The sequence below is a fragment of the Lissotriton vulgaris genome, chromosome 5, assembly GCF_964263255.1.
Source record: "Lissotriton vulgaris chromosome 5, aLisVul1.2, whole genome shotgun sequence".
Lineage (NCBI taxonomy): Eukaryota > Metazoa > Chordata > Amphibia > Caudata > Salamandridae > Lissotriton > Lissotriton vulgaris.
The window spans coordinates 1841315922-1841334275 of NC_141693.1; the positions used below are offsets into that span (position 1 = coordinate 1841315922).

Below are 18354 nucleotides of genomic sequence, written 5' to 3' on the forward strand. Positions count from 1 at the left end.
TGACACACACTCACACAGTTACACATGCACACACACTCACACACGCACGTTTCTTTGCTCAGTGTAGTTCTCTAAAGACCGAGCGAACAAGTCAGTCTGACCCTACCTAGAATTGTTCCATCCTCCCATCCATACATTTTTCCTCCCATCCTTTCCTCCACCCTCCATTCTTGCATGCGCTTTCACCTTTTCAACCTTTCAGGCTTCCATCCATTCTTTCACTATCCCATGCACCCTTTTACTCATTCAATCATACTGCCACCATTCCATCCAGTGGTCATTTATCCATCCATCCACCAGCCATTGTTTCATATATCGTTTTTTTCTTCCATTCAGCCATCCTTCAATACATACATCCCACCTTATATACTTCATGCCTTTGTTATTTTTACCTTTCGTGAAATCCTTTCACATAACCTTTCACCCTTCCTTCTTTCCATACCAAATACTTCCTCTTTAAAAGTTTCTTTTATAGTTTCTCTCCTCCTTGTTTCCTGTATCCTTTCAGGTTTCAACTTCCAATTCTCTTTTATCATCTATTTTGTTCTCTTTTACCTGTCTCCTCTCACTCCATTTGCGTCTTTCTAAATTTGTCATCAGTTCTTAAATGAACGTTACTCACTTAGCAGCTATTGACCCTCTCGTCTCAATCCTGGTCTCGTATTAGCACTTCTCCAGTATTACATCTTTCATAGATTCACATGCTTGTATCTTCCCCGTCGTCATGGTGGGAGTCTCACTGTAACAGAATGACCAAAGCAGTATCATAGAGAAGAAAACTGCATAGAAAAGCCCATAGGGACTGTAGTATTTGGTAACCAGACCTCCTCATTGTTTGGTCCAAAAGTCAGCCAATCAGCCTTGCTGCCCTGCCCTCACACTCCCCAGCAGAAGCTTCCTGCCTCAGATTTCCAACCACCTTCGTGTGAGAAAGGAGTCTCCCTGAGCTCTGCTCAGTTTGCTGTACCTGAGTGAACTATTGACCTTTTATTTCACCTATCTTTTCATCTGGATTAAGGTATTGTGTGTACCTAATTTCTTTCATAATGGCTGAAAGCTCTAAAAAGAAGCTTTTCAGGCCTTGCAGATCCTGTGGAAAGGCTAGGCTTTTCTCTGAAGATCCTCACAAGGACTGCTTATATTGTCTTCATCCTAAGCATGTGGCCAAGGATTGTAAATATTGTAGAACCTTCTCTGCTAAAACTCTGAGGGACAGAGAGGCTCGTTTGCTGTTGTGGCTTCAAAAGAAGAAGGCCGCATCAGACTCAGATTCTGGGGAGGAATCTTCTAACCTAACACCTAAAAAGAGAAAGGCCTCACATTCTGAAGGAAAGGGTGGAGCCTAAAAAGGTTAAATCAAAGGAGAAAGTGGCGTCATCTCTCCCTCTTACTCCCCTCAAGCAGCCGTCAGGTCAGAAAGGGGTAGGGTCTGCTCCGTCGACCAGTTCCCTAGTTTCTGCTGCAAAATCTGTGGTAAAGTCTTCAGCCCCGTCGACGACCTCACCGTCGACGACGACTGTTTCGATGACGGCGGCTTCGTCGACGACAGGAACTAAGGCAGCGCCGACGACGAATACGTCGACGAGTATGACCATCCCGTCGATGAAGAAACCGTCGTCGACGACGACAAAAGGCTCAGCGACGAAGACGTCGACGACTCCGTCGACGGGGACCCCGTCGACGATGGCTTTGGTGGCGACGGCTCCGTCGACGATGGCTATGTCGTCGACGACACCATCGACGAAGACTGTAATTTCAACGGCAAAGGCATTTAAATCGCCACAGTCGAAGACTTTGATCTCTATTCGCTCTTTTCAGTCGTCGAGGGGTTCGGCGACCATAAGCAAATCTGCAGAATTCACGTCGTGGACGCAGATTTCGCCTCTACCACCATCTTCTTTACTGGAACCGGATTCAGAAGGAGAGGAGTCGTCAGGAGCGGCCTACAGCCCTTCACAACTCAGAATAAAGAGCCAGGACACAGACTAGGAAGAGGTGTTCTCCTTCAAAGAGAGAGCTCAATCTACAAGATATGAATCTTTCCAGGAAACATGTAATTATAATGAGGATGACGAGCAACAAGAAGAGTCGCCAGAAGAGTCATTCTCCATACCTGTTTCTCTTGTCTCTGACCTGAGGTTCATGATTAACGACTATTATCGTCGTTTTCCAGAGGCAAATGCGCCTCCGTCATCTACGCCGGTGGCTACAACGCAACCTCCAAAGACCCAATCTACTCCTCATGAGTAGGTTGTGAGATCACCACCAGTGATAACAATCAGGGACAATCTAACGGATTCTGATGATGATGATCAACCTGAGGAAGGTGAGCTTGTACAAGATTCTACGGGACAGGAGTGGAATGAGTACATCTTGCCGTCGGCCCCTTCACCTACTCCGCCGCCAACCACTTCTCCTCCTCAGGATATTGGAGGGTTCCATGACATTATGGAGAAAGCTGCTAAGAGGTTTGATTTGGAAATGGAGGTTAAAGAAACGGAATGTTTCTTATATGATTTCAAAGATGATGCCAGGAAATCTGCTCGCTCAATCCTGATTATCCCTCACATTTGGGAAGAGGGCCTAAACATTTTGAAGACACCGGCTTCCATCGCGTTTTCGGTTCCTAGAATCAAAAAGAAATATAGAGCACCAGAGTCTGCTGCGGCCTGTCTAATAGGACACCCGAGACCGAAGTCGGTGGTGACGCAGGCGGCGCAGAGGAATTCAAAGAATCCAGTTGCTACTTCATTGGTGCCGCCAGACAAAGAAGGACGGAGGATGGATGGAGCCGGGAAGAGGTTTGCGGTCATGGCAGCCTCTACGGTTAAAGCAGCCAATGCTATGGCCCTTATTAGCCGTTTTAACAGGCAAATGTGGTCAGATTTGGCACCCATTCTGTCTGCACTACCAGAGGATAAGAAAGAAGAGGCAGCGGCTATCCTCCGAGACGGGGGCAAAGTCGGCATCGGAATCTATTGACATTGCCATGGATGTTTCCTCTATGGTGTTCAGGCAGATGGCAGGAACAGTTTCGCTTCGGAGACAGGGTTGGCTAAAGGCAACATCCTTTCGTCCGGGGGTGCAAGCGAAGATTGTGGACATGCCATTCAATGGCGAAAATCTATTTGGAAAGCACGTAGACGAAGCACTACAGGGTATCAAATCAGACACGTATACAGCTAGAGCGCTGGGATCCCTTCAGCAAGGACGGTTCCAGTCCTTTCGTAAAAGAGGTGCAAGGGGTCAATCTAATCAGAGGTCTTCATATCAGACCAACAGATATCAGCCTTATAACCAACAAGGATATAGGCAATACAATACAGGCAATCAGTACCGGCCCTCCAACTCCTCTTTCCAGCAGCAGTCTAGCGGCAAGTCTTGCAATAGAGGGAAGAATCAACAGTCTAACAGACGACAATGATCTCAGGCCGGCGCTCCCCACACAGCAGATCCCGGAAAACGACCACTATCTATCTCAATACTTCAACAATTGGATGTCCATAACATCGGACAAATGGGTTTTGGACGTAATAAGCAGAGGCCATACCCTAGAGTTTGTGGAAATGCCACCAGATCACCCCCGATGCTCAGACACCACCAACATCGTCAGGAGCTGCAAAAGGAAGTCCATTCACTATTGCAGAAGGGGGCTATAGAAGAAGTACCGCAACATCACAGAGGGAAAGGCTTCTATTCGCATTTCTTCCTCATCATAAAGAAACAAACTCTGAAGTGGAGACAGGTATTGGATTTGAGGGATCTGAATCAATACATAAAGCAAATTCCATTCCGAATGCTCTCATTGCAAGAGATCCTTCTAATGTTAAAAGAGAAAGACTACATGGCGTCATTGGATCTCATGGATGCGTACTTCCATATCCCAATTCATCGGAAGCACAGAAAGTTTTTAAGATTCGCTGTGGAGAGTCGCCATTTCCAATTCAAGGTGTTGCCATTTGGCCTCAAATCGGCACAGAGGGTGTTTACCAAATGCATGGCCCCAGTGGCGGCCCACTTAAGGTTAAGAGGGCATTGCATTTACCCATTTCTGGACGATTGGCTGGTGGCAGGTCCATCATTCACAGGAGCTAGAAGGTCCATTCAGTGCTGCATCTAGCTGTTCAATCACTTAGGCCTAAGGACCAACTTGGAAAAGTCTTCACTGACTCCAGCTCAGGGCATCCACTTCTTAGGGGCATGGATATGCACCAAGGCAGCGAAAGCATATCCGTCCGAGGAACGGATGAAGAAGATAATGGGCCTAGCAACATCCCTTCAGACAAAAAGGTTCACTTCTGTGAGGATGTACAAATCCTTGTTGGGGATGATGTCCTCTTGCATCCCACTGGTTCCAAAGTGCCGTCTTCGAATGAGACCCTTGCAGGAGCATCTGGACGAGCAGTGGGTTCATTCCAAAGGAACCTTCGAAGATGGGATTACCATCACTCACCGTATGAAGGTGGCCATGTCATGGTGGAAGGTTCAGAAGAACTTAAATCAGGGTCTGAATTTTGTACCTCAGAATCACGAATATGTGATGACGACGGACGCTTCGTTGCAAGGATGGGGCGCTCACCTTCAAGAGCTGGAGATCCAGGGCTGCTGGTCAGGGTGGGAAGCACAGCTTTACATAAATATGTTGGAGCTCAAAGCGCTGTTTCTGGGACTCCAAGCTTTCCTGCCCAGAATCCGGAGCTCGTCGGTGCTCATTCAAACGGACAGCACCACAACTATGTTTTATCCTCTAAAGCAGGGCGGAACAAGATCCAAACAACTTTCTGCGCTGGCGCAAAGAATCTGGAAATGGCTGATAAGAAAAGACATTTCAATTCAGGTACAACATATACAGGGCATCCTCAACACACTGGCAGTTGTCCTGAGTCGCACGGCGAGTGTGACGCACAAGTGGAAACTCCCCGACACTCAGCTTCACAAAGTGTTTCAAAAATGGGGCACACCAACATTCGACTTGTTCGCAACCAGAGACAATTCGAAATGTGTCCAGTTTGCGTCCAGGTACCCTCAGCGAGATTCCAAGGGAAATGCGTTTCACATGGACTGGACGGGAATGTTCGCTTATGCATTCCCACCAATTCCCTTAATACCGCGAGTGCTTCGCAAAATGAGGTCAAAAACGTGTCATGTCATTCTGATAGCACCAGCTTGGCCGAGACAGGCATGGTTTTCAGATCTGCTGCAGATGTCAAAAGGCAACAAAGTGCAATTCCCGACATTCCAGAACCTCATTTCAATGAGCAACGGCCAGATTCTGCATCCAGACCTAGCCTCGCTAAAATTATCCGCATGGAACCTCATGAGCGGGAATTCCAAGCCTTGAGCATTCCGCAAGACTGCAGACAAATTCTATCGCAATCTAGAGCTATGTCCACCAACAAGACATACACAGCAAAATGGACTTGTTTCTGCCACTGGTGTGCCAGTCAAAATCTACACCCGTTAACGGTACCCCCTGAAGGTATTCTGCCTTACCTGTTATCGTTATCTAAGGCAGGTCTGTCACATTGGATTGAAGTAGGCGCTTGGCACACCTTATTTTCTCTAGATTATCAGTTTTAAACTTTCTTTCAGTTCAATGTATTCAACCTATTGCGTGCTATCAGGTGTCATGGGGCTGCCTATCCTCTATGTGCATAGAACCTTGATAGAGCGGGTAGGGAACTACTGTTACTCCCTGACCTGATGCACAGCAAAAATTAATTAGACTACTATTCTTAATTGAATCACAATTTTACACTATTTTTTGCATAAATTCCATTTGGTTTTATTCACCATGTTGTATCTTTGATAAGAAAAATATTTTTTCAAATGTAATCTTTTCTTCTAATTCACAGCACATGAAATATTAATCATATCCTATACAGTCAATCTTTGGTGTGATGCTGCTCACACATTGACACAGCCCGAAAAAAATATCATCGACGATTGAGGAGTAGTTGGCCCAATGCATTTCGGGACCCTGTCCCTTCTTCAGGGGCCTTCCTGTAGATAAAATACATGTGTGTCACTTTATATGATTATCCATTTCCTTTCTTGGTATTTACATATTTACATTTACATTTTTAATCAAGGAGAACTTTGAGTTTCAAATCAACCACCACTGCTGCATTTACTGGCATTTTAATCTTTGCTTTAAAGTTTGTCGTGTTTTTGAAAATTCCTGAGTGTCTATAGCTAATAGGCTAATGGTGGCTAACAGTTATCTAGTTTATACCTGGTCGGATACTAGATCATGTTTCTGAATTGTGCGCAATTCCCGACATTCCAGAACCTCATTTCAATGAGCAACGGCCAGATTCTGCGTCCAGACCTAGCCTCGTTAAAATTATCCGCATGGAACCTCATGAGCGGAAATTCCAAGCCTTGAGCATTCCGCAAGACTGCAGACAAATTCTATCGCAATCTAGAGCTATGTCCACCAACAAGACATACACAGCAAAATGGACTTGTTTCTGCCACTGGTGTGCCAGTCAAAATCTACACCCGTTGACGGTACCCCCTGAAGGTATTCTGCCTTACCTGTTGTCGTTATCTAAGGCAGGTCTGTCACATGCCTCATTGAAGGTGCATTTGGCGACAATATCAAGATTCAGGAGAGTGCCAGATGAGCCGTCTCTCTGGTCTCATAGACTAATAAAAGAGTTTGTTAGAGGGTTCTTTAGAGTTTCTCCACCCATTCAGCACCCGCCAGTGCCCTGGCACCTCAATACAGTTTTGGCGCAAGTTATGAGGCCACCTTTCGAGCCTATACACAAGACAGACTTACAGTTCCTCTTGTGGAAGACAGCCCTACTGCTCGCCCTTACATCGGCGAGGAGGGTTAGCGAAATTCAAGCCTTTTCAGTGGAAGAGCGTTTTTCCTCAATTTCGCCAGGACAGGGTTGTATTACGGACAAATCCTACATTTATACCCAAGGTCCCTACTTCTTTTCACCTCAACGAACCAATTATTTTGCCTTTCTTCAGCAATCCCTCATCAGAAGCAGAAAGAGCGTTGCATTCTTTGGACATAGCAAGATGTTTTAAGTTCTACATTGAACGAACAAAGACATTCCGCAAATCCAAACAGTTATTTATTGCATTTGAAGGACAAAGGAAAAGGCTTCCTCTGTCAAGACTGAGTATTGCCAGATGGATATCATCGGCTATCATGAAAGCCGCTTCTTTCCGGAGTGAAGGCTCATTCCACAAGGAAGATGGCGACATCAATGGCCTTGTTCGCAGGAGTGTCGCTGCCCGACATCTGCAGAGCGGCGATGTGGAAGAGTGTGCATTCATTTACCAGCACTACTGTTTGGACACTGCGTGGAAAGAGGACACGGCAGTGGGACAAGCTGTTCTGAAACGTCTATTTCAACAAGGTATACTTTGGTTATCTGTTAATATTCTATACAGTGCATTTATATATATACATATATATAAAATATGCTATTGTTATAGATGGTTTTATTATGTTTTCTTTCGAGAACTTGCGCAATATGTTATAAAGGGGAATTTGGTTTTTATTCCTGTCTGACCTGTGTATTTTAAGATCATGTTTTAACATTGCTTCAGCTGCAGAACTTCCTTCTGGGTTCTATCCTGGAAACGCTGCAGGTTTTGTGAGCACTACTTACTACTCTGATACAAGCATGTGAATCTATGAAAGATGTAATACTGGAGAAGGAATTAGTTACTTACCTGTACACTATAGTTCTCCAGTATTATCTTTCATAGATTCACATGCGCCCGCCCACTGTTTCTCAGGCAGAACCTGTTTTCTTGGTATTTATCCATGTCTCTCACTCGGGGACGGAAATCTGAGGCAGGAAGCTTCTGCTGGGGAGTGTGAGGGCAGGGCAGCAATGCTGATTGGCTGACTTTTGGACCAAACAATGAGGAGGTCTGGTTACCAAATACTACAGTCCCTATGGGCTTTTCTATGCAGTTTTCTTCTCTATTATACTGCTTTGGTCATTCTGTTACCGTGAGACTCCCACCATGACGACGGGGAAGATACAAGCATGTGAATCTATGAAAGATAATACTGGAGAACTATAGTGTACAGGTAAGTAACTAATTCCTTATTAGAAGCTGTCTGATGAACTCAAATATGATACTAATAACATTTAAAGGGACGTTTCACCAGGCCACGGGGCCCAGTAACAACACCTACTTTAGCTACTAACAGGGGGGGTCCACATCGCCCCTGACTACAGTTCACTTTGGAGCCACCATTAGGGGGTCATTAGGATCGCGGACGGACTTGAGTCCGTCCGCGACCCCAGAGCATGAGGGAACGTCCGCATGGGCTGCGGCGTTCCCTCTGTGCAGATTTGGATGTGACCGCCAGGGTGGCGGTCACATCCTCTATTTTTAACATTGCTGCGGGTGGAGCTTCAAGCTGCACCCGCAGCAATGTTAAAAATGCATGCACAGCATTTGCGTGCACAAAGCGGCAGGCACCGCGCCGTGCCTGCTGCATTGTGCACGCAAATGCTGGGGGGTACCATAGGTACCCCCCATGTGTACCCCCCACCCCCCACTACACCTAGGGGCCCGCAACGGGCCCCTGCAGTGCAGTTACACATGCTTTTCCACGGCGGAAAAGCCGCCGCGGAAAAGCATGTTCCCAAGCGCATCATAATCTGGCTGAAGGTGTCTAAGAGACACCTTCACCATTTTAGTGCTTTTCCGCCGCGGTTGTAAACCAGCCGCGGCGGAAAAGCTGCGGACCTAAACCATGACCCACCAGCCATCCTAATGTGGCGGTGGGTCCTGGTGGGTCCGCAGAGGATTTCCGCATCCTCCGGGCCGGCGGTGGCTTCCGCCGGCCCGGAGGATGCGGAAAATCCTCCATCATAATGACCCCCTGAGTCTGAGACTGTAGAAATGGAGGTTTATTCGTGCAACAGAGTACCCGCGGCGAGTGATTCGCCACAGGAGAGTCAACTGCAGAGTTTCTAACCAGTGAGCCTGCCCCTTCAACATATAGCGAGGTTTTCATTCTGGACAGTTTTGAGCTCTGAGCTATGTGCTGGGCCTCTCTTCCCCGAGGTTAGCAGCCTGACCAAGGAACAGTATAGAATCTAGGCGTTAACACACTTTCCGCAAGCAGAGAATAGTACTATCTGACTCCTTGTCTCAAGTTCAACCCTGCCCACTTATTCCTAGTGGACTCAGGCCTGGCTTTCACCGCTGGCAGCTTGCGTTGCACCCCTGTTTTTCCCTTAGCTTTACTCCCACCCCCAAGCTTGCCAGGGAGCTTTGATCATTCTCTGGCAGTGCTCGTGAGAGGCCAATGGATGGCATCACGGGTTCATGGGTAGCTTGAAATAACAAGCTAACCGTGAGCCCGTGAGGCGCCCTCCTTAGCTACAGTGAAGTTGTAGATTGCAGATATGTTGTGGGTGCACAGCAACAGACACTCACCAGGACTCTGTGCAATGTGCAGCGTGCAGCACATTGGTGGAGCTGCAGGGCTGTACAGGAGGGCGCCACTGTCAGGGGGTAAGGCAATGGAGCGCACTGAGGACGCCCGGCAGGGCCGTGCACCCTAGGTACATTCATTGTCCAAGAGTGCCTCATTTTCCTGTACAAAACGGAATGTTGCTAATTATCATAAGGTCTTGGATGAGGTGAGCCCAAGTGTAAACTCATACACATGACTGTGAATATCAGTTTTTGTCACTGTCGCTTTTCTTTATTGCCACAAACCCTGGACACTATGGCTTCCAAGGTTAACCAAGATTCTTGCGTCCATTGACCCTCCAATAGTAGCTGTTGTTCATAAGCCAAGGCTTGTTCAGAGGAATGATTGTGGTTTGATCTAATTGAGGCCTTAACAGACAGATGTTATCACATTCCATAAAGGTTAGCATCCAGCAGGTGTGTTTCTTCGAAAAAAGTGTATGCCTCTTATATGACTAGAATAACAAAGCAGTGTACATAGTGAAATCTTACGGTTCCTGATATATGATTCCAAACACTACAAAATGTTAGTCAATGTGGCCAAACTCATCCCGCTCTAAGGCTGTTAGGCAAACTTTGTGAGCACTATGGAAAACTGGGGACTTTAGGCCTGCAATGTGATGGTTACCACGAGACTAGCAGCCAACAACTACTGTGTGCATATGACATTTACTTTATGGAACATGCATTTTGGTGCTTTAACATCTGCAACTGGACATTGATAGTAGTCATATGTTGACAAAGTATTTGGAATTCTGTTATTTTTTGTCTTGGCATAGGATGTATAATGGGCATTGAAAGTGCAGTGGGGCACAACATATCAGATATGCTCTGCTTCCCCTGTGGCATACATATTTGCACCCTGTAAAGCTACATTTTTGTGTTAGTCATGCAATTTAATTTGACTTGAAAAAAGAAGTAGAAATTAGACTGTGCTATTATCCTCTTTATTTTCATTACATACAGAATATAATGTATTAGTTTGAAACACAGTGCTTGGGTGCTCGTGCTATAAGAAAGAGACCATATTTTTTTTATAAAAACATAAAAAAATAAGTATGTACAGACATATAGCTGTGGTTGAACAGAGGAGATAGATTTGTGAACAGTTCTCTAGTCCACTTAAAGGAAATTGTTTCCACCCTCGAGGCTATGCATGCTTGGGTCTTCATCAGGACAGACATTGTATTTAATGAACATGGCTACAGCAGGGATAGCTCTTTTCCACAGACGAATGAAAGGATCCAGCGGATCCTAAGTATTGTTAGGCCACAGCTCCATCATCTTCAAGATGTACCACATAGAGAGCAGTAATGGACGACCCACTGAAGTCTACAAACATGTACTTTCTCCACTATCAACACATAACGAGAAGCCACTTATGTTGGCCTACCATCACTCTTTCTTCTCCCTTGCCCTCAGCAGCAATCTGCCATACTGAGCATCCTCCTCAAAACCATCAACCGCTTACTGACTTCTGTTTTTTAGGACCACTCTACAAGGCTTGCATCAGTAAAATACCTTCCTTACCATGAGCGGTTAAACAGTTTATTAAGATGGGTAGAATAAGAAAACACCACGAACTGGCTATCTGATATACATTTAAATGCTTGTAGCAACACATTTACTCTCAAAGAAAATATGCATTCCCTTTGAAGTGAGTTACAACGTAAAGGTCGTGTATCCTTATGGCTCCTCTTTCGTCTTCTGTGCATCAGGCACTCTGCACTTGTTGATTTGCAGCAGCAGTAGAATGGGCTGCTGCTTTCGTGCTGCGATTCACAGAGACAAAGAGGAGGCCTATCTGTGTCAGTAGAGATGCAGTTAAGATCTAAAATTGACATCGAGATGACTGGAGAGAAAACAGGAGGGTGAGCATGAGCCAAAGATGGACAGGACAATATGGGCTTTCTTTCAGACAGAAGCATTAAATCCAGTGGTGATCCCGCATGTAGTAATAATGTCGCTAACAAGATGGGGACAATATTACACTTTAGAAAGCTCAGATTTAATGTTCCCCTGTTCTAACTTGGTACAAAATGAAAGACAGATATAGAATAAGAATATATTTTTCACGTTATATAATTTATACCCAAGTTGCCGCCAAAACGCGTTGAGTTTGATTTTCTCATCAAAATATTTTCACTTGCACACCAACCTTGAGGTGCGTGTCATTTTGTGGTGTGACAGGATCATACAGTCTGTCTATATTATATCATGTATATACATTATTAAACACTAAAAACATGAAATGGACATAAAGAATTATACATATAAGAATATTTTAAAATTAGATCAATTAATACATGTAAAAAATACCTTCAAACTACTAGCCATCCCATTACCATAAAATTGCAAGAAATACAAAAACAAATTTTATTCATAACTGAAAAATATAATACAAACTTTTTTTAAAGTTCATGTTTTAAAATATTGATTAAACCCACAAAATAATAAATAGTATGTTTTCAGTTATGAAACCAAAAAACGTAAACATAATATAATTCATTGATATCCCAATTATAAAAAAACAATGAAGTAACATAATCCAATTATTAACCAATAAATAAATACAAAGATGTATTACCATATTGTTAAAATGATCTATTAAACACTTAAACAATTACATAAATCATTTTCTGATTAACAAATTAAACTTACAAAAATTGTTTATATCAACTAATACATACATATTTAAATATATTTCTCACCCTATAAGCCTAGAAAGCCAACAACCCACCAGAAATGTGACATCAATTTAAACAACCTTAACATTTTTTACCAAACCCCAAAAAATCTAGATAATTAAACAAACTTTGCAATAAAATAGTAACATCTCACAACACAAAAATTAATAAAACGTAACTAAATAATTTAAAAATGATATTAACTACAACTACATTAAAAAAACAATCAAAAACCTAACAAAACATAATATTCTTGACATCACAATATTTCTAACTAAATATTTGTATCTCACGATATTTTTTCACAAAACATTTTGCTGGAATACCCCACAGGGTGCTAAACTTAGCTTTAATCCAATAATGTAGTAATAGAGTACATGTTCCCTGTTCCAAGGTGCGAAACTTGGATGTTGTAGTCTTTTGCTCTTCAACTGAATCATCATCACTGGGGTACACACAGTGAGGCCATAAACATGATTAAGCCTGGCGCTAGCCAAAACCTTTTGATTTTATTAACATTATATATAAAATATACTTACTTATAAGGACTTTTAGCCAGCCCTCTTCATCCATTTTGTCATTCACTTGTTTCTTCTACATGCTATAGCATGCTGCATAGAGCAATGGGAAACAAAAGGGGATGATGGACGGAGCGTTTGAGCAAATCAAACACTCACCCCCAGTCAACTGATCTGGGTTTAATCCATCACCATTCTTTAGCTCACTCCGCCACCCCAGTTCAGACATGGCCATATGCAAATCAGTCTGACCCTGTGCCTCATGGGAACAGTCCAGCCCGAACTGCCCAGCCATGTCTTCCCTGGACCGGAAACAAGCATCCTGGGACCGGTTTTTGATTCATAATCCTCATCAGCCAGGCTATCTTGAATCCAGTGGCCAAGTGAGCAAGGGACTCACGTCTGAGCATACCCTGCCAACTTAGGGCGAACAAAGCGAAACAAAAGGGGATGATGGACGGAGCGTTTGAGCAAATCAAACACTCACCCCCAGCCAACTGATCTGGGTTTAATCCATCACCATTCTTTAGCTCACTCAGCCACCCCAGTTCAGACATGGCCATATGCAAATCAGTCTGACCCTGTGCCTCATGGGAACAGTCCAGCCCGAACTGCCAAGCCATGTCTTCCCTGGACCGGAAACAAGCATCCTGGGACCGGTTTCGGACTCATAATCCTCATCAGCCAGGCTACCTTGAATCCAGTGGCCAAGTGAGCAAGGGACTCCCGTCTGAGCATACCCTGCCAACTTAGGGCGAACAAAGCGATACAAAAGGGGATGATGGACGGAGCGTTTGAGCAAATCAAACACTCACCCCCAGTCAACTGATCTGTGTTTAATCCATCACCATTCTTTAGCTCACTCAGCCACCCCAGTTCAGACATGGCCATATGCAAATCAGTCTGACCCTGTGCCTCATGGGAACAGTCCAGCCCGAACTGCCAAGCCATGTCTTCCCTGGACCGGAAACAAGCATCCTGGGACCGGTTTCGGACTCATAATCCTCATCAGCCAGGCTACCTTGAATCCAGTGTCCAAGTGAGCAAGGGACTCACGTCTGAGCATACCCTGCCAACTTAGGGCGAACAAAGCAAAACAAAAGGGCATAGAGCAATGGGTCATGCCACTTCAACTACTGACTAGCTTCCCTGTGAGTGTTGTTTTTCTGCTTTTTCACAAGGAGCACACAGAAGTAGTTCCCTTCAGTGGCAGGGACTACTGAGGCAATGTGTGGTTTTAGCGACCAAAGCAATATTTGATCTTTTAGACATGTGTTTAATATTGGCATGGACCAGGCATCTTCCCTAACAGTAAACTTTTACAAAAACAATGGCAAAACAAACATAGCAAAGCTTAAAGGCTGGCAGCTAGCATCAGAACGTTTTGCTTTGCCAATGCGGGTTACCATTACTGCAGGACTTCAATTGAGCCCACATGAGTAATGAGTTTGAAACATATGGGGAAAGTGGGACAGAAAGGATATCTCTGATGTACAGGAGTGCCTCCAGGGCGTCCTGCCATGCACCCAAGAGTACTCCTGAATGATTAATGTCATACGTGTCTGAGACTACCCATTCTTGTCACATGAACTCTAAAACTTGCACAATATCACAAATTGCTGGAACTGCGGCTTGAGCTTTTTAGCAGTTGAATGTAAAAGGGGTGAGTGCACGATGGAAGAGAAGCAACTTCTCTTGGGCTCTCTCTCAAAAGGGCTTTGTCGATCCCCAAGTATGAGAGCACCCACATGCATCTTTATGTAAAGAAAGTGTCAACCCTCACTTCTACTCTACGCAAATGCGAGAAATGTGTTTGATTCACAAAAGAGTGATTGTACTGTAGTTTGAGGACAGAAGCTCTATGGCTATCACAACGTGGGTGAATATGTGATCCCAGCTGAAACAAATCGATACATTCAATACCTTTCAGACCTGGTCTCATCACTGTGGCAGTACTTAGGCAGTACTTCAACTCTTGTTTTACATCATGACCTTGCTGTTATTAGTCCATCAGCTAGTGGTTGAGTGAGGAAGGGTTCTTACGAATGAGTAAAGTTTTTTTTATTTTGGGTGCCGTGTATAGGTGTAACTAACATGAATCCCTATTATTTCAAGAGTATGCCCACAATAGCCCATTATGTAGTCGCCATCTTCAGATAGTTTTTTTGGATTGTAATTTCGGAAATGTAGAGTTCTGAGTCGGCGGTGACGTTGCAACATTTCATGGCATCGGTTACTGTAGAAAGAAAACATACTGGGCGACACAGAACAGCCATAGTATCGACCCACTAAGCCTTTTCTTCTGGTTTTCATCCAAAGAAGGTCTAGGTCAAAGAATGCATGTTTTGGTCCTATATCTTTATCTCCGAGTCCCTTATGTAGAATACTCAGTTTAGGTTTTGACCAAAGTGCCATTTATAATTGGCAAAACGTGGTGTAATTTATACGTAACCTACGACAATGGTTCTGATGAATACGACACTTTACTCTGCACACGTTTACAATGCGTGACATTACCCCACATTTTTTACTCCGCAAAATCTTTTACAACACAAGGCTTTACAATGCAATCCATTACAACGCATTGTCCATTACAACGCAATTTACTATTTTAACTCCACCGGGGCGTTGTAATGGGGAATGCGTTGTAATGGCTTGCGGCGTAAAGCCCTACGTTGTAAAAGATTTCACAGAGTAAAAAATGCGGGGTAATGGACTGCGTTGTAAAGCAGTCTTATAAAGGATGTTTACCGTTCTGATGATTGTGATGCATGGTATTTATTGAAACCAAAAAAAGTTAGAGCGAAGCAGCACTGGGCTCATCACAGTATGTCAGAGGGTAAACAACACACCTTGGCAAATTTGGGAATAAGGCTCAGCTAGGCTAGAAGGCCCAAAGCAGATCAGGGACACCAGTATCAATAACTGGAATGTCAAAAATATGACTTCAGTTAATTCAGAAATAGCAACAAATTACAACAAATTTTGTTGATGATAAAAATCAGAAGGATATAATGAATAAGAACAGAAAGACTTTGGAGCCAAGTGATTCCGACACCTGGTGCAAGCGAAATCCACAACAGTGGCGAAACATCCTACTCATTTTCAAGAGATGGTCAAGATTGATAGCAGATTATTCTGAAGCCTTGTTCGGCGATCGGTATAAAAGATGCTGCTCACTGATGCCGTAGAAAGCAATAATTATTATGAAAACCTACTCTGGATCTGTGCTTCTTAAACGAGTTTGTCAAAATGCAAAGATTCTAGATGAAAACTCTGCAGGATATGATACCCCTACTGGAAGAAGGGGATTTTGTGGCAACAATAGACATAAAAGATGCCTGTTTTGTCATTCCAATGACTCACTATAGGAACAGATGGTATCTCAGGTTTGTGATCGTGGTCAATCACCTTCAATTCAAAATGTTAGCTTTCGATATAAAGTCTGCACCAAGCTGTACTCATAATATTGCAGTGATGGTTGGGAAATATGTTCCCGGGCGACTATGTCCTTTCCCATGCTACTGACCCTCACTTCCACGTACATGGATCATTTCGTACTACGCAGACTTCATAATGCCTTCTGCTTATGTATACCCACATACCCCATGGCCCTGGATGAGTTTACATCACTCTCTCTCATTATTACTGATGGTGACCATTTAGTTTCCAGATTGTATCACTCACGTCTGGCCCTAAAACCAGACTCCACTACACGAGTTAGGGAGGTCTGAAATGGGGACCTGGGCTACTCGACTCCTGACAAGGTCTGGACATTCTGCTGCTCTCAAACCAGGCTATATCCATCAACCATAGACATTAGCTCACCCATTTTAAGTTTCTGCACAGAGCGTAGGTGCCTCTAAAGATATTGCCAAATTTACCCCACACACTCGACTCAGTTCCCAAAGGGTGAAGCCCCCGGCGTGGATTTTGCTCCTCTCACTTGGACATGACCCCTAATTGGTCGCTATTGGGCCTCCGTTTTCTCACTCCTCTTCAGAATGACTGATTACACATTACAGCCTGACCCTGCTATGGCGCTCCTGGCCTATACTCATGACATTTCTTAATCTGTACACATATTCATATCTGTGGCCTTACTACTTCCTAAAAGGGAACTTGCCTTTCACTGGGGTAGCGGACACCTTCCCACAGATTCTGCCTGTCTCAAAAACATGCCCCATTGTGATAGTCAGTGAGGATTATGCACTATTACAGCCCCATCCATCTAGGCCTAAAGATTCTAATTTCTCTAGAATCGGCTGGCATGGACTGATTATCCTCATATGTGCCGTCCAGTGAGTTGCTCCGCAGATCCCCACAATTCGCAGACATTCCTCAATCCTCTCCCCTGCACTATTTCAATACACATCATCCCCCTCTCCCATACATACACTACAATATTGCATGTCCAAATTGATTGCTGTGATGGGCCTTGTACAGTCCCCCTGTGATGCTTTGTATGCTCAACAATGTATGTTTTGTACGTTTGTATTCATTGGCAAACACGTAATAAAATATATATCTATATATTTGGAGTGATGGGTGTTCACCTGAAGCGACAGTCCATTCTTGTTTACCCACATCTAGATCACTTGGTAAATCCGTGTTTGTAAAGCGCGAACTACTCACCCTTATGGGTCTCAGGGCGCTGGGGGCCATTATGAAAATTAAGTGAGTTATTGCCCAGAGTTGAAAATACAATTTTGAAATGGATAGATGCACAGCTGATTATTTGTAGTCAAAGTTTTTTTGGGCCGTTTCGAGGACACTCTGACTTCTGCAGCCCGGACACCTCCGCCGGGGTCAGGAGGCGGCCCCAGTCGGTCACAGCCGCTGGAGTGTCTATTTCCCTGATGAAGGGCATGACTCCATAATGCCCGAAATGCATTGGATAGGACAAGACATAATGACATTGCCTGAAATATAAGTGTTTGAAAAAAAGTACAAATATCATGGAAATTTAACCAAAACGCTAAAACTAATACATTTTCTGCTAAACATCAAACATAACGGAATGGAAATCTTTTCTTCCTAGAAAGATAATGGCAAGTGTGCCCAACAAGGGATGACTCTAGAGACCCTCTAGGTTCACATCTTTGTACTTATTGCCCAGAGTCACATGGTACTGAGCTGAGCTGCCACCGGAGCCGGGGATCAAACTGTGAACCCTGTGCTCTGAAGTCAGCTGCCTTGGACGCTACACCGCACCTCTCCACTTGGTGATGAGGGGCAAGTAATTTAAAAAATGCTATTCTAGCATAAACCAAGTTATTCGACCCAGATAACAATTTTAAATTAGTGGAGTTGTTTTATGAGTAGAATTAAATACAAGGACAACCATGGTTGCCCCAACACCAAAGAGAGCACTGGCGTTTCTGAAGCATATTCACTTTCAACAGATTTCTCCGCTTCAGACTGTGAGAATTGACAAAAAACGTTCTGAATTATGTCTTTGCATTCACTGAGTGCCACCAGCACTCCTCCTTATGAGCGCCGTCCACAATTGGCTAAAAAACGAGTTGCCACAGGATGACTGGGAGGATCTACTGGTTGGGCGCAAGCAGGGTGTAGAAGAATGAAAGTTCCGGATACATGTCAACCTGGTGAGAAGTAGAACATTCATACAGTCCCCACAGGGACTGCAACAACAGATGCGTCACTTCTGGGACTAG

General features: G+C 44.2%; 1 protein-coding gene across 2 annotated transcripts in view; it reads left to right on the forward strand.

Moving 5' to 3' along the window:
- ARHGAP23 (Rho GTPase activating protein 23) overlaps positions 1-18354 on the forward strand; it is a 461228-nt gene that overhangs the window by 309187 nt on the left and 133687 nt on the right. The gene's annotated exons all lie outside the window — the stretch shown is intronic.